Below are 17,895 nucleotides of genomic sequence, written 5' to 3'. Positions count from 1 at the left end.
CAGATGCGCTGTCCATTCCCACCCCCTCCGTGTGCCTCCCCGCCCCCCCTCGCTGTCCTGTGCACGTTTTCCGCCTCCCTCCCGCCGTCCGTGTCCTCTCCCGCCGTCCGTGTCCTCTCCCGCCCTCCTCCCGCCGTCCGTGTCCTCTCCCGCCCCCTGTGTCCTCGTAGGTGCTTGTTCTAGAATCGTTGCCATGCACCAGTTTCTCAGATGCTCCGTTATTTTGCCCGGTTTCAATGGAATAAGTCACTAGCAGCTGCATCCGTGACAGCCATTATGAAGGCCCGTGCCTTCGAGACCACGCTGGTAAAGGTGCTTTTTCAAAAATTCTCTAGCATTTGTTGTTCCATGAAAATATTGGTCCCTATGGCAAATCGACAGATATCTGTTTTACAGTTAAAAACAGACCTCTCGAAAACTCTGAATGGCCCACTTTTAAATAAAAAAAATATTGGCGTTAAATTCCTATTATGTAATTTAATTCAAATGCCTAGCTGTTTGTGTACCGAAGTTTACAGATCCGTTTATTATAATATCACCCAGGACGGAACTTCATGGTCTAAGAGGAGTGATGTGGTTTCTCTCACGTTTATAGATCATTGCAATGTTTATATTATTGTTTGAAAAAAGTGATATCCACTATCGAGCCAGCCAGGAGTCGAACCTGGAATCTTCTGCTCCGTAGGCAGACGCGTTATCCATTGCGCCACTGGCCCGTCGTGGCTCTATTGATCAGAGAAAAGATGATAACCACGTCACAAGAAAGGTGATACAAGCTCGTGTGACACGGCTGTAGCGATGCACTCTGGAGCCAGCCTATAGGTCTGAGGAGCTTCAGAGCCCTGCTCTCTCTACTGCTTGCAGAGATGAATGCTGCCTTCGAGGGGGAAGGGCTTCTTGGCTTTGCCTCCTCTAACTGCAAAAATGCGGCTGGAGCATGACATCTTACAATTCCTTCTGTTATATATAACAATATATAACATTTTGCAGTACTACATTACAACTACGAACAAACTACTATACACCAACCCACGGCTCTTTGCTCAGCATAGTTTGCCGCCTGACTGGTATTTTGCTGCTTCTGTCATTGCATTTAGATATACAACAACTAACATTACACCTACAACAAGCAAGGATTATTGGCTTTGTCATTGGTTGTTAGCTGCATAAGATGAATAAGCCCCACTGGCTCGACCTCAGTTCTACAGTCTTTCAGATACAGTGGCCTGCCAGGAAGCATCCTGGTGGCCATGCGCCTGTGGTCACACAATGAAGGGAGCAGGCGCTCTAAGTATTGGTTGGGCACTTCCTTTGGTAATGACTAGGCCACTGACGCCAGAAGCGCCAGCACACATCCCACTGATATGTAAGCACGTGGGCTACTTTTCTATAGTGCAACTCTAGCTACAAAGCAATGTAGTGCTGCACAGGAGCAGAGGTTAATTTGTATTAAAAAAATGCAAATGCCAGTGGCCAACATTTTTCTTAGGAAGCACTCCACCCAGTTCCACCACCGGCATGGGATGTTAATTAATAAGCGCTTCCATATAGTCTGTCTAAAGCTGTACTTTGATTATGGTTGACAACAGGGCACTTAATATATTCAACCACTTAAAACAATCTGCCCCTGTTCGAAATGCGTGCCTCGAGGGGGCAATGGTTTCCACCTTTGTCCAAGTAGTGACCCTTCCTTCTAGTCAGGATAAGGGAGTTACACTCTTAAAATAACCCCTGCTCACCCCCTTAGTAGCTTGGCACCAGCAGTCAGGCTTATCTTAGAGGCATTGTTTAAAGCATTTGCACATAACCAACAGTAACACAGTGAAAGCACTACAAAAGGACATCACACCAGTTTATAAAAATATCCAATATTTTTATATACTTAAGACAAGACCAAAAATGATAAAAATCGACAATATAGTACTTAGAAATCTTCAATCATCAAAATAGAGTTGAAATATGGTTCCTAGAAGTCGATAGCTCGTGTCTGGGGTTATCACTGCGTTTTAGCATGCTAATGACCTGGCAGAAGTGTGAGGCCAGCCCTGGAGGGCTTATTCAAATTGCTAGGTCTTAATTTTCTTACCGGACAAAAGAAGAAAGGAGGAGTCTATGATGTGTCGAGGGATGTCATTCCAGGCTTTAGGAGCTAAGTTTGAGAAGGCCTGACCCTACCATGATTTGCTTTTGTGCATGCCTGGGACGTGTGCTAGTGAGAGTCTGGTAGAGCAGAGGTGTCTATAAGATTTTTGGAAATGAATGTGGGTGTGCTGGTAGGCAGGGCGTATGTTGTGGAGTGCTTTGTGTTTGTGAGTGAGGAGTAGTTTGAAGTCTACACACTTGTGTATTGGGAGCCACTAGAGCTCCCTAAGGCGAAATGTGATATGGGCTCAGCATGGGAGTTTGGGGAGAACACTTGCTGCTGCGTTGTGGATGGTCGGAATTCTCCTTGTGAGCTGGTTGGTTATTCCTGCGGATAGGATATTTACATAGTACAGCCTGCTGCTTAGGGCTTTGGTGATCGGTTTATTGGTGCTAACCAGTTGCCACTTGAAAATCTTCTACAGCATCCTCAGGGTGGGTGTTGAAGCAGGATGAGTCAACTGTGTCGTAGCCATGTCCAGTTTATTTACAATGATTCTGAGATTTCTTGCTTGTGAGCTGGGTCAGCGATCCATAGGCCACCAGGTGTAGTTCTATCAGGGCTTGAAACATCCACTTGCATTGTCAAGCAAGATTTATTCAGGACAGGCCTTTTTTTAGGGACTACTCGCCCTTTCTGGCCAGTCGAAAATCCTCTAATTTCAGAGAAGACAAACTGACTTGTGACCTCTGTCTCTGAAAGCAGAAAAAATGTGACAAGATAACAATATTTAAAGGCATCTTTATTGCTCACAAAGTGAACGAGAAATAAAAATGGCATTAAATCACATTATCTTATCACATTTGTTGGCTTTCAGAGAAACAGAGGTCAAAAGACGGTGGCAGTGTCTTCACACCGCTAGCTTGCTGAACGAGGTGAATCCCATTTGAGTGACTGGCTGAGCGTTTCTCACATAACAGCGCTTTTTAGAAACTTTCTTTTTTAAACTACTTGTGCACGATTTTAGCAAGAGTGCAACTCGAAACTGTTTAATACTTATTTTAAAATATTGTAAATATCACCGGAGTGCTGGTCCCAATCACTGTTCCTGCCCGCCTCGGTCCGACTCGGTAATTCATTACCGTTGTGCGGAGGGCGGACAGGTGAGGGCAAGGCACTTCCGGGAGCGGTCAGCGCTCTAGCTCTGAACAGGGGGCTATTTAGGCGGAGCCTCTCGACAGCGCAGCTGCGGTAGAAGACGGTGGCAGTGTCTTCACACCGCTAGCTTGCTGAACGAGGTGAATCCCATTTGAGTGACTGGCTGAGCGTTTCTCACATAACAGCGCTTTTTAGAAACTTTCTTTTTTAAACTACTTGTGCACGATTTTAGCAAGAGTGCAACTCGAAACTGTTTAATACTTATTTTAAAATATTGTAAATATCACCGGAGTGCTGGTCCCAATCACTGTTCCTGCCCGCCTCGGTCCGACTCGGTAATTCATTACCGTTGTGCGGAGGGCGGACAGGTGAGGGCAAGGCACTTCCGGGAGCGGTCAGGGCTCTAGCTCTGAACAGGGGGCTATTTAGCCATCGCCTTACAGGAAGCGCGCAGCGATTGCGCGCAGCCTCATCATAGCCGAAGACCAGCCTAAGAGCTGCCCGTCTGCTCCCGTCCGCGTCAGGACGCGTCGACGTGACGGCGGTATTCGAACCATGCCACCCATTTGCGCCGCTACACGCATCAGGTATGAGGCCTCTTCCATTCTACAACTGAGACAGCCTACATCCCCTTGTTACACGGATGATAAGAGGCCCTGTTTTGACGGACCCTTCTCATGTCGAAAATGCCACTACTCTTCCATGAAATTCACTAACTTACACAAAACGAGTATGACACCTGATGATCTGCATTGTATCCTCATTAACGTGCGTTCTATGCCCAAACACCAAATAGAGATCTGGGATCTGATATACTCCCTGACTCCAGACATTTGCTTTATCACTGAAACCTGGTTAAAGCCCCACACGATATCCGCCATTTCCCTAGGAGTGCCATTAGGATATAAACTCCACCATTCAGACCGCCCTGATAAAATAGGTGGCGGCATCGCTATTATCTATAGAGACTACCTCAAATTGGATATCCTAGATAAACAATGCTGCAAAGATTTGGAAATAATGGTCTATAGAATTACTTTTCCTAATAGAAAGACTAGTAAGGGAGCACTTATATACAGACCTCCGCTCATATGCCCCAGATTTTCTATATCTCTTTTAGAGATTTTAGGCCCTCACATACGAGCTAATGAGGACTTCCTTCTCCTTGGAGATTTTAATATACACACCGACCAACCTGAATCCACGGGGGCCAAGAGTCTGTCTGTTGACCTGGCAACTATTGGCCTCACACAAAGGAACCAGGGCCCCACACAGGAAGGTGGACACTGTATTGACCTGATATACACCAACTTTGACAATATATCTTGTCTTGAACCTACCCAGTTAGATTGGTCTGATCATTATTTATTACAATTCACCATTTTTAAAGTCAATAAAGGCCCTCATAAAAAATCCTCACCCCCTACTATGCGCAGACAGTGGCACAAACTTACACTGGAGGCATTACAAAAGGTATGGGAAAAACCTAATATTAAGGACACTGAGGAAGTAGAACATAGTCTAACTATGTTTCAGCAATCCCTTACGGTAGCTATTGATAAAATTGCTCCTTTGAAAACTTTTAAACAATTTCCTGTGGCCAAGCAAGAAAAATGGTACACTGAGGCTCTCAGAAAAGAGAAGCAAGAATGTAGGCGGATGGAGAAGAGATGGAGAAAATCACACTCAGAGGATAACAAGAAGGCACATCGTGCAGCCCAAACAAATTATTACAAACATATCAAAGCTGCCCGCAAAAATAACATTGCCCAACAGCTTGCGGAAGCTGGCAATTCCGCTAAAGAACTCTATAGAATCCTTGAAACTTTTGTCAAGCCTACAGCCTGCGTAAGTCCAGATGACTTCTCACAAAGTCTGTGCGAAGAAGTCTCTTTATACTTCGAAAATAAAATAGACTCCATTTATGACAAAATCTTAGCATCCCAAATTGGCAATGATACTCGGATTGTTGTCCCCTCCACCGACAGCACTAAACTCACGTTGACCACATTCCCTCCTATCAATACTGAAGAGCTATCCACACTGATGACCCATGTAAAATCTGGGTCTCCGGATGACCTCATCCCTGTTAAAACCCTAACTTCCCTCAGCACCTTGTTAGGTCCATACATCCAAGATGTAATTAATCAGTCTCTGAAGAAGGGATATGTTCCAACTGAATGGAAAAGAGCGGTGGTGAACCCCATCCGCAAGAACGCGGCTCTCCCCTGGACGGAGCTTTCCAACCTCCGGCCCATCTCCCTCCTACCGTACCTCAGCAAGCTGGCCGAGAAACATGTCAACGCACACCTCTCCAACTACATCGAGGCAGCGGGCGGCCTAGACCATTCACAATCTGGTTTTAGGCCCAACCATAGCACCGAATCAGCCCTCTTGTCAGTGACAGATAACATCAGAATGTCACTTGACAAGGGGAGCTCAGTGATTCTGGTGCTATTGGATTTGTCCGCTGCCTTCGACACGGTGTCGCACAAAATCCTTCTCGACCGCTTGAAAGGAGTGGGGGTAAAAGGGACCTCCCTTGCGTGGCTTGATAGCTTTCTTGCAGATAGACAACAGGGTGTCAAATTAGGCTCCCACAAATCTATCTGTAGGCAGCTCACTAAGGGAGTGCCACAGGGCTCATGCCTGAGCCCCACGTTATTCAACGTATATGTGGCCCCCTTAGCGGAAATTATAAGATCTTACGGGTTCTCCCCAATCTCCTACGCTGACGACACTCAGCTGTTATTTCCCTTCCAAACTATTACACCTGCAGTCATGCAATCCTTTCAAAATGGCATGAGAGCCGTGGCAGGTTGGATGGCCCAGAACTTCCTCCAATGCAATGTGACTAAAACCGAAGTCATGTTGTTTGGAGGGGCCACCCTACTTTGGTCCCCGGATTGGTGGCCACTTGAGCTAGGACCTGTTCCTGCGCCCAAACAGACCATCAAAAACTTGGGAGTACGCCTGGACCAAACACTGATTTTAAAAGACCATGTCAGTCAAGTCACGGGAACATGTTTCCGAATAATTGGTCTCTTACGGCGCATTTTCCCCTTCCTGCCAGACATCCACAGGAAAACGCTGGTACAGGCACTAGTACTCGGGCTGATAGACTATTGCAATGGTCTACTCATCTCCGCTAATCAAGAACAACTATGCAGACTGCAGGTGGTACAGAACACCGCTGCGAGACTCATCTTGAATGCCCCCCCCAGTACACCGTCACGCCCCCTCCTTTCCCACCTTCACTGGCTTCCAGTGCAACAACGGGTCAATTTCAAACTTTGCTGCATAATGCATAAATGCATCTATGGGTCGGGTCCTAAATACTTAAAAGACATTTTTGCTCTTTACTCTCCTGGACGTGCTTTGCGCTCCAGCAACACCATGTTGATGCATGTACCTAAAGTCACCAGAGCGAGACAAGGTGGCCGAGCACCCTCTTTTAAAGGCCCCCTGTTATGGAACTCCCTCCCACCACAACTGAGATACATCTCTAATCTACTCTCTTTTAGGAAAAAATTAAAAACATTCCTATTTACCCAAGATTAACTCACTTTGCCCCTCACTCTGCCATCCCCCTCAATAAGCATTCGACTCATACAGAAGCTACGCGCGGAGATACCCCTTCGGGGCTGATTCAGGCGCGCTACAAGAATATAAATAAATAAAACAAAAAGTCAGCTTATCTTATTACATTTATTTTTCTTTCTGTGACTTTAGTTAGAGGATTTTGTAAAGTGAACTGCATGACAATTGAACGTGCAAAGCATGTTAAATGAAAGGCTGTAAGATGTCAGGCTTTTTCTAACAACATTGATTCCTTGACCTCTGGTCAAAGGTAGCACTCCTCCCAGCAGCGCCGCTTGTCAGCTGGTTCACCCGAGCCTTGTGCCTCTCTCCCCTGGGTTCGAGGCTGCTCTGCTCCTTCCTGGTATTTGCCGCCTCTCCCCCCTATTGCTGCGTGACTGCTACCTGTATTGGTCTGTATTGTGCTTCATTCACTGTCCCTGTACTTTGCCTCTGTCCCTGTAATCACTTCCACTCCCGGCCGCTACGACCCCACCCCCCTACTGCCTCTTGCCTGCTCCCTGCCGCCCGCCTGTTTTGCTGCCGTTCCCCGCCACCTCCCGCCGCTGCGTCCCTGAGCCCCCCCCCGCACCCCATCGGACACCATGCTCCTGCCTCCCAGCTGCTCCTCCCTCCTTATCCCCCTCTTATGGAGGACGCTAAGGCAAGCCCGTCTGCGCCCATCCATGTCTGGACCTCGACCAGCGCCAGAACCTTTGGACCCGCGAACGCCACAACACCAGACTCCGCTACGACGCCAGCACCCTGTACGCACTCAACGCCGGCCGAAAGCACACGCGCTTCCAAGCCACCCCGAAACAGACTCAGGGACCTTTCTCCTGCCACACCTGCAGCTTCACCTTCGACAGAACCACCAAACCACCAAGGACTGGACCCAACCACCTCCGCTGCATACTCCTCAACACCCGCTCCGCACGCAAACACGCCATCGAGCTCTGGGATCTGCTCGACTCCTCCGCCCCAGACGTGGCCTTCCTGACCGAGACCTGCTGGAATGACTCCTCGGCGCCCGACATCGCTATTGGCATCCCGGACGGCTACAAAATCACACGCAGAGATCGCGCCAACTGTATCCGAGGAGGAATAGCCATCGTCCACAAGTCCACCCTCAAGGTCACCACCCACACAGACGACACCCTCAACACCACCGAACACCTGCACTTCCGGATCCACACCGACCCCAACACCACCCTCAGAGGAACACTCATCTACAGACCCCCCGGACCCCTAGCTCAATTCAGCGACTCCATCGCTGACCTCACCAGCACCCACGCACTCGCCTCCACCGACTACATCCTCCTCGGGGACCTGAATTTCCACCTCGAGAACAACAGTGATGCCAACTCCACCACCCTGATCACCAACCTCGCCAACCTTGGCCTCAGACAATTCGTCACCGCACCCACCCACGCCGCTGGCCACGCACTGGACCCCGCATAATGTTGAGAATGAACCCAGAGTTTCATGTGATACTGTGCGCACATTTTTGTGGATAGATCCTTTCCACATCACGATTAGATCCTTTTCAAACAGTGCCTTTATGGTAAAACCTAAGTCTGCTAACTCTGCCCATTCATTAAAAGAGGTCCTACTTTCAGCTTTGTTTTGCTATAGAACTTTATTTTGCTTTAGTAGTTTCTTTTAAGAACACAGTCGCTAAACTATTAACCATACTCTTCTAACAAAAAGCCTGCTTGTTAAACGTTAACTGAGTTTTCATTTTAACACAGGCCCTCAGTTTCACATCCATTTTCATAGCCCCATAAAATCTACCTGTTGACTGATTGCTTTACCATTTCAAGTAACATAAACTTTAGAGGGGTTTTCACCACCAGCCGTCAGTGCACTCTTTCACCAGGCACACGCACCACCAGCCGTCAGTGCACACTTCCACCAGGCACACAAACCACCAGCCGGCAGTACACACTTCCACCAGGCACACACACCACCAGCCATCAGTGCACACATCAATTGTTAACGCATCCACAGTTAACTATTGTAGCAATCACAGTATGGCGCACTTTACTTTTAAACATATTCATCTAAAGCGCAGCATGCCACCATTCCTACAAGAATAAATACACTTTTTTTGGCCTACAATTTATAGATTTTGTTGCAATTGGTGTTGCAATATTTAGCAATGCCAATAGCTCAAACTTAATTAATGCGAGACCTATCGCATTGCAAATGCTTGTTATGATTTTTTGAGCCCTGGCCTACGTTGAAACATCTTTAAAGAATACCAGCACTTTAGTTTTGTCCATGTTCAGCTTGAGACAGTTGGACTTCATCTAGGTGGCCACTACCGTCATGCATGTGGTGAACTTGTTCCTAGTGTTTGATGCTTGTCCAAGAGGGACAGTATCAGTTACGAGTGTGAGGATATTTTTGTTGCAAGTCTGGACGATGTGGTCCACTGAACTCATGAATATTTTGAAAAGTGTTGGGCTGGGCAAGGAGCCCTGTGGTACTGCAAATGAGTTTCTCTGCTTCAAAGCCCACAGCTCAATTGTCACCTATGCCAACTGCAATTCTATGCAAAGGGTGGCACTCTAAAGGAATTTCTGTTTACATGTTTAAGCCACGCCCTAATTGTATTGGCCGCGCCCCTTTCAGGGACCCCACATTTTTTTCATCCCACTTTAAACTCTGCCTCGCTGTAACTAGGTAGCCCGATCGCAGGCAACTATTTCTGTATTGTGGTATCGATTTCTTTTAAAAGTAATGAGAGCCTGGGCACATTGGATTCTTTCCCGATTAAAACTCTGTTCTTTCTGTGGAAGCAAATTATGGTACTTCATGATTATTGATATATTTACAGGAAAACGTGTCATTAGTTTAATCTTCCATAAACGCCCAGTAGGTATATGGCTATATTTTACTATTAACTGTGACTTCTTTTAAAGATGTGAAAAGGAGCCTTGAATCGAGCCAGCCAGGAGTCGAACCTGGAATCTTCTGCTCCGTAGGCAGACGCGTTATCCATTGCGCCACTGGCCCGCCGATGAACTTCTTAGAGAGGGGTGAGAATATGGAGCTGCTTATCCCAGGGTATCGGTAGAGAGTGATACTGAAAGCTTTGGAGTGTTAGCATGAGCATGTCATTCAAAGTCAAACGGGGAACGCTACAGTAGCACAGGGTGAACTCCCAGAATGTAGGCGTCATGGGGAGAGTGAAGAGCTTTAACAAGCTTCTGCCTGGAAGAGCAACCAGCGGGAAGACTGGGAGCATTGGGACAGAGAGAACTGGCGACGTGACTAGTTCTTTTCCGCTGCAGTGCAAGTGCACAGGGCGGTGTGGCGGGAAATACAAGTGTTTGCGCACAACATTATTCATCGCAACTGGAAAGAACGACTGTTCCGTAGACACAATACATGGGTTATTTCTTTTTCTGGAATCGTGGTCACGCACCAGTATCTCAGATGCTCCGTTATTTTGCCCAGTTTCAATGGAATAAGTCACTTGCAGCTGCATCCGTGACAGCCATTATGAAGGCCCGTGCCTTCGAGACCACGCTGGTAAAGGTGCTTTTTCAAAAATTCACTAGCATTTGTTGTTCCATGAAAATATTGGTCCCTTTGGCAAATCGACAGATATCTGTTTTACAGTTAAAAACAGACCTCTCGAAAACTCTGAATGGCCCACTTTTAAATAAAAAAAATATTGGCGTTAAATTCCTATTATGTAATTTAATTCAAATGCCTAGCTGTTTGTGTACCGAAGTTTACAGATCCGTTTATTATAATATCACCCAGGACGGAACTTCATGGTCTAAGAGGAGTGATGTGGTTTCTCTCACGTTTATAGATCATTGCAATGTTTATATTATTGTTTGAAAAAAGTGATATCCACTATCGAGCCAGCCAGGAGTCGAACCTGGAATCTTCTGCTCCGTAGGCAGACGCGTTATCCATTGCGCCACTGGCCCGTCGTGGCCCTATAGGTCAGAGAAAAGATGATAACCACGTCACAAGAAAGGTGATACAAGCTCGTGTGACACGGCTGTAGCGATGCACTCTGGAGCCAGCCTATAGGTCTGAGGAGCTTCAGAGCCCTGCTCTCTCTGCTGCTTGCAGAGATGAATGCTGCCTTCGAGGGGGAAGGGCTTCTTGGCTTTGCCTCCTCTAACTGAAAAAATGCGGCTGGAGCCTGACATCTTACAATTCCTTCTGTTATATATAACAATATATAAAATTTTGCAGTACTACATTACAACTACGAACAAACTACTATACACCAACCCAGGGCTCTGTGCTTAGCATAGTGTGCCGCCTGACTGGTATTTTGCTGCTTCTGTCATTGCATTTAGATATACAACAACTAACATTACACCTACAACAAGCAAGGATTATTGGCTTTGTCATTGGTTGTTAGCTGCATAAGATAAATAAGCCCCACTGGCTCGACCTCAGTTCTACAGTCTTTCAGATACAGTGGCCTGCCAGGAAGCATCCTGGTGGCCATGCGCCTGTGGTCACACAATGAAGGGAGCAGGCGCTGTAAGTATTGGTTGGGCACTTCCTTTGGTAATGACTAGGCCACTGACGCCAGAAGCGCCAGCACACATCCCACTGATATGTAAGCATGTGGGCTACTTTTCTATAGTGCAACTCTAGCTACAAAGCAATGTAGTGCTGCACAGGAGCAGAGGTTAATTTGTATTAAAAAAATGCAAATGCCAGTGGCCAACATTTTTCTTAGGAAGCACTCCACCCAGTTCCACCACCGGCATGGGATGTTAATTAATAAGCGCTTCCATATAGTCTGACTAAAGCTGTACTTTGATTATGGTTGACAACAGGGCACTTAATATATTCAACCACTTAAAACAATCTGCCCCTGTTCGAAATGCGTGCCTCGAGGGGGCAATGGTTTCCACCTTTGTCCAAGTAGTGACCCTTCCTTCTAGTCAGGATAAGGGAGTTACACTCTTAAAATAACCCCTGCTCACCCCCTTAGTAGCTTGGCACCAGCAGTCAGGCTTATCTTAGAGGCATTGTTTAAAGCATTTGCACATAACCAACAGTAACACAGTGAAAGCACTACAAAAGGACATCACACCAGTTTATAAAAATATCCAATATTTTTATATACTTAAGACAAGACCAAAAATGATAAAAATCGACAATAGAGTACTTAGAAATCTTCAATCATCAAAATAGAGTTGAAATATGGTTCCTAGAAGTCGATAGCTCGTGTCTGGGGTTATCACTGCGTTTTAGCATGCTAATGACCTGGCAGAAGTGTGAGGCCAGCCCTGGAGGGCTTATTCAAATTGCTAGGTCTTAATTTTCTTACCGGACAAAAGAAGAAAGGAGGAGTCTATGATGTGTCGAGGGATGTCATTCCAGGCTTTAGGAGCTAAGTTTGAGAAGGCCTGACCCTACCATGATTTGCTTTTGTGCATGCCTGGGACGTGTGCTAGTGAGAGTCTGGTAGAGCAGAGGTGTCTATAAGATTTTTGGAAATGAATGTGGGTGTGCTGGTAGGCAGGGCGTATGTTGTGGAGTGCTTTGTGTTTGTGAGTGAGGAGTAGTTTGAAGTCTACACACTTGTGTATTGGGAGCCACTAGAGCTCCCTAAGGCGAAATGTGATATGGGCTCAGCATGGGAGTTTGGGGAGAACACTTGCTGCTGCGTTGTGGATGGTCGGAATTCTCCTTGTGAGCTGGTTGGTTATTCCTGCGGATAGGATATTTACATAGTACAGCCTGCTGCTGAGGGCTTTGGTGATCGGTTTATTGGTGCTAACCAGTTGCCACTTGAAAATCTTCTACAGCATCCTCAGGGTGGGTGTTGAAGCAGGATGAGTCAACTGTGTCGTAGCCATGTCCAGTTTATTTACAATGATTCTGAGATTTCTTGCTTGTGAGCTGGGTCAGCGATCCATAGGCCACCAGGTGTAGTTCTATCAGGGCTTGAAACATCCACTTGCATTGTCAAGCAAGATTTATTCAGGACAGGCCTTTTTTTAGGGACTACTCGCCCTTTCTGGCCAGTCGAAAATCCTCTAATTTCAGAGAAGACAAACTGACTTGTGACCTCTGTCTCTGAAAGCAGAAAAAATGTGACAAGATAACAATATTTAAAGGCATCTTTATTGCTCACAAAGTGAACGAGAAATAAAAATGGCATTAAATCACATTATCTTATCACATTTGTTGGCTTTCAGAGAAACAGAGGTCAAAAGTCAGCTTATCTTATTACATTTATTTTTCTTTCTGTGACTTTAGTTAGAGGATTTTGTAAAGTGAACTGCATGACAATTGAACGTGCAAAGCATGTTAAATGAAAGGCTGTAAGATGTCAGGCTTTTTCTAACAACATTGATTCCTTGACCTCTGGTCAAAGGTAGCACTCCTCCCAGCAGCGCCGCTTGTCAGCTGGTTCACCCGAGCCTTGTGCCTCTCTCCCCTGGGTTCGAGGCTGCTCTGCTCCTTCCTGGTATTTGCCGCCTCTCCCCCCTATTGCTGCGTGACTGCTACCTGTATTGGTCTGTATTGTGCTTCATTCACTGTCCCTGTACTTTGCCTCTGTCCCTGTAATCACTTCCACTCCCCGCCGCTACGACCCCACCCCCCTACTGCCTCTTGCCTGCTCCCTGCCGCCCGCCTGTTTTGCTGCCGTTCCCCGCCACCTCCCGCCGCTGCGTCCCTGAGCCCCCCCCCCCCGCACCCCATCGGACACCATGCTCCTGCCTCCCAGCTGCTCCTCCCTCCTTATCCCCCTCTTATGGAGGACGCTAAGGCAAGCCCGTCTGCGCCCATCCACGTCTGGACCTCGACCAGCGCCAGAACCTTTGGACCCGCGAACGCCACAACACCAGACTCCGCTACGACGCCAGCACCCTGTACGCACTCAACGCCGGCCGAAAGCACACGCGCTTCCAAGCCACCCCGAAACAGACTCAGGGACCTTTCTCCTGCCACACCTGCAGCTTCACCTTCGGCAGAACCACCAAACCACCAAGGACTGGACCCAACCACCTCCGCTGCATACTCCTCAACACCCGCTCCGCACGCAAACACGCCATCGAGCTCTGGGATCTGCTCGACTCCTCCGCCCCAGACGTGGCCTTCCTGACCGAGACCTCCTGGAATGACTCCTCGGTGCCCGACATCGCTATTGGCATCCCGGACGGCTACAAAATCACACGCAGAGATCGCGCCAACTGTATCCGAGGAGGAATAGCAATCGTCCACAAATCCACCCTCAAGGTCGCCACCCACACAGACGACACCCTCAACACCACCGAACACCTGCACTTCCGGATCCACACCGACCCCAACACCACCCTCAGAGGAACACTCATCTACAGACCCCCCGGACCCCTAGCTCAATTCAGCGACTCCATCGCTGACCTCACCAGCACCCACGCACTCGCCTCCACCGACTACATCCTCCTCGGGGACCTGAATTTCCACCTCGAGAACAACAGTGATGCCAACTCCACCACCCTGATCACCAATCTCGCCAACCTTGGCCTCAGACAATTCGTCACCGCACCCACCCACGCCTCTGGCCACGCACTGGACCCCGCATAATGTTGAGAATGAACCCAGAGTTTCATGTGATACTGTGCGCACATTTTTGTGGATAGATCCTTTCCACATCACGATTAGATCCTTTTCAAACAGTGCCTTTATGGTAAAACCTAAGTCTGCTAACTCTGCCCATTCATTAAAAGAGGTCCTACTTTCAGCTTTGTTTTGCTATAGAACTTTATTTTGCTTTAGTAGTTTCTTTTAAGAACAGAACACAGTCGCTAAACTATTAACCATACTCTTCTAACAAAAAGCCTGCTTGTTAAACGTTAACTGAGTTTTCATTTTAACACAGGCCCTCAGTTTCACATCCATTTTCATAGCCCCATAAAATCTACCTGTTGACTGATTGCTTTACCATTTCAAGTAACATAAACTTTAGAGGGGTTTTCACCACCAGCCGTCAGTGCACTCTTTCACCAGGCACAAACACCACCAGCCGTCAGGGCACGCTTCCACCAAACACTCACAACCACACTCACAACCACACTCATACACACAAACACACACTCATAACCACACATTCATAACCACACACACACACTCACAACCACAATCACAACCACACACACAACCACGCACACAACCACACCGTCAGTACACATTTTCACAAGACACAGACACCATAAGTCGTCAGTGCATGCTTTCACCGGGCACAAACACCACCGGCCGTCAGGGCACGCTTTCACCGGGCACAAACACCACCAGCCGTCAGTGCACGCTTCCACCAGGCACACACCACCAAACGTCAGTGCACGCTTTCACCAGGCACACAACCACTACCAGCCATCAGTGCACGCTTTCACCAGGCACACACACACACCACCAGCCGCCAATGCACGCTCTTACCAGGCACATACACACACCACCAGCCGTCAGTGCACGCTTTCACCAAGAACACACACACACCAACAGCCGTCAGTGCACGCTTTCACCAGGCACACACACCACCAGCCGTCAGTGCACACTTCCACCAGGCACACACACCACCAGTTGTCAGTGCATGCTTTCACCAGGCACACGCACCACCAGCCGTCAGTGCACGCTTTCACCAGGCACACGCACCACCAGCCGTCAGTGCACACTTCCACCAGGCACACAAACCACCAGCCGGCAGTACACACTTCCACCAGGCACACACACCACCAGCCATCAGTGCACACATCAATTGTTAACGCATCCACAGTTAACTATTGTAGCAATCACAGTATGGCGCACTTTACTTTTAAACATATTCATCTAAAGCGCAGCATGCCACCATTCCTACAAAAAGAAATACACTTTTTTTGGCCTACAATTTATAGATTTTGTTGCAATTGGTGTTGCAATATTTAGCAATGCCAATAGCTCAAACTTAATTAATGCGAGACCTATCGCATTGCAAATGCTTGTTATGATTTTTTTAGCCCTGGCCTACGTTGAAACATCTTTAAAGAATACCAGCACTTTAGTTTTGTCCATGTTCAGCTTGAGACAGTTGGACTTCATCTAGGTGGCCACTACCGTCATGCATGTGGTGAACTTGTTCCTAGTGTTTGATGCTTGTCCAAGAGGGACAGTATCAGTTACGAGTGTGAGGATATTTTTGTTGCAAGTCTGGACGATGTGGTCCACTGAACTCATGAATATTTTGAAAAGTGTTGGGCTGGGCAAGGAGCCCTGTGGTACTGCAAATGAGTTTCTCTGCTTCAAAGCCCACAGCTCAATTGTCACCTATGCCAACTGCAATTCTATGCAAAGGGTGGCACTCTAAAGGAATTTCTGTTTACATGTTTAAGCCACGCCCTAATTGTATTGGCCGCGCCCCTTTCAGGGACCCCACATTTTTTTCATCCCACTTTAAACTCTGCCTCGCTGTAACTAGGTAGCCCGATCGCAGGCAACTATTTCTGTATTGTGGTATCGATTTCTTTTAAAAGTAATGAGAGCCTGGGCACATTGGATTCTTTCCCGATTAAAACGCTGTTCTTTCTGTGGAAGCAAATTATGGTACCTCATGATTAATGATATATTTACAGGAAAACGTGTCATTAGTTTAATCTTCCATAAACGCCCAGTAGGTATATGGCTATATTTTACTATTAACTGTGACTTCTTTTAAAGATGTGAAAAGGAGCCTTGAATTGAGCCAGCCAGGAGTCGAACCTGGAATCTTCTGCTCCGTAGGCAGACACGTTATCCATTGCGCCACTGGCCCGCCGATGACCTTCTCAGAGAGGGGTGAGAATCTAAAATTTGCTAGCATTCGCGACAAGAATTTTCAATTCTATTAAGGACACGGAGGCGAGGATTATGCTTCTCAATCTTTACTGCATAAAACACAGCAGCCAATGAAAATGTATATTTTCAGTAAACATTAACACAAAAACTTCATTACCCATGAACACACATGAGTATAGGCACGCCCCCACAGTCCATAAGAACCCCTTGCGTGCTCCCATCATCCTCTTTCTTTGAGGCGAAACAAGTCCAACAAAACTTGAACAGTCACAATCCTCCAACGTGGAAGAACAGCTTCAGGCGGAACATCCTGACCTCCGGAGTCGATCAGTCCGACTTCTTATCAGATCCTGAAATAAAGGAAACAACACCACCGTAATTCTTGCATAACAGGGTGGGTAAGCTTAATACATACAGTACATTAAGCCGGGTGGGATAATCCTCGCCTCCGTGTCCTTAATAGAATTGAAAATTCTTGTCGCGAATGCTAGCAAATTTTAGATTCTATTACAGGACCGGCGGCTTCAGATTATGCTAGTTTAACGCTGAGTAAATACCACTGAAGTAATATCTCCCACTGGCTTATAATAAAACGTCTTAAACGTTGAATCAGAGGACCAATCTGCACAACGCATTATATCTTGGATACTTGATCCTAAACCATAAGATTTTGACGCCATCGCGCCTCTCACAGAATGAGCACCAAAAATTGTTGTATCAACACCTGCTTCCTTCATAATGAACCGAAGCCATCTAGCAATAGTGGCAGCCACCACCGGTTTAAAGGGCTTTTGAATAGCAATCAACAATTGGGAACAGCCCTGCGGCCGCAAGGCCTTTGTACATTCCTCGTAAGTCTTTAAACATTGGACTACACATAGTTTTTCATTTTCAGGAAAAGCATTATAAGATATATGTCGAGACAATGTTTTAGTACGACCTGTAATATGAAAAGAAACCCCTTCCGGGGTAAACACTCTACCTGTTACGTCGAGCGCTCTGATATCTGAAGATCTTCTGCAAGATGATAAGCAAAGCAACATGGCTAGTTTAGCCCATAATTGCTTCCTGGACAGGAGGGAATTAACCGGCCAACTGTTGAGTAAGGAAATTACAACCGAAACATCCCACAAACCCGTATACTTGGGTTTGGGACGGTTGGCCTCCCTGATGCTCTTCAACAACTTACAAACAACCGGATGCATGCCTACTGGCCTACCATCCACCCGGGCATGTCCCGCCGAGATGGCCGAGCGAAAGTTGTTGACCGAACGATACGCTAGACCATC

The 17,895-nt window shown here is 47.1% G+C and overlaps 4 non-coding genes across 4 annotated transcripts; all 4 read right to left on the bottom strand.

The window, feature by feature from the left end:
* Positions 1-643: 643 nt before the first annotated feature.
* Positions 644-716, bottom strand: TRNAR-ACG (transfer RNA arginine (anticodon ACG)). Its single transcript has one exon. It is a non-coding gene; the product is annotated as a tRNA-Arg (tRNA).
* A 9,052-nt stretch (positions 717-9,768) lies between these two features.
* Positions 9,769-9,841, bottom strand: TRNAR-ACG (transfer RNA arginine (anticodon ACG)). Its single transcript has one exon. It is a non-coding gene; the product is annotated as a tRNA-Arg (tRNA).
* Positions 9,842-10,697: 856 nt separating this feature from the next.
* TRNAR-ACG (transfer RNA arginine (anticodon ACG)) lies at positions 10,698-10,770 on the bottom strand. The gene has a single exon. It is a non-coding gene; the product is annotated as a tRNA-Arg (tRNA).
* A 5,740-nt stretch (positions 10,771-16,510) lies between these two features.
* Positions 16,511-16,583, bottom strand: TRNAR-ACG (transfer RNA arginine (anticodon ACG)). Its single transcript has one exon. It is a non-coding gene; the product is annotated as a tRNA-Arg (tRNA).
* Between the last annotated feature and the right edge of the window lie 1,312 nt (positions 16,584-17,895).

The sequence above is a fragment of the Lissotriton helveticus genome, chromosome 5_1, assembly GCF_964261635.1.
Source record: "Lissotriton helveticus chromosome 5_1, aLisHel1.1, whole genome shotgun sequence".
In the NCBI taxonomy this organism is placed as follows: domain Eukaryota; kingdom Metazoa; phylum Chordata; class Amphibia; order Caudata; family Salamandridae; genus Lissotriton; species Lissotriton helveticus.
Note: the sequence above shows the minus strand (reverse complement) of the source record. Positions and strands in the feature narration are given on the sequence as shown.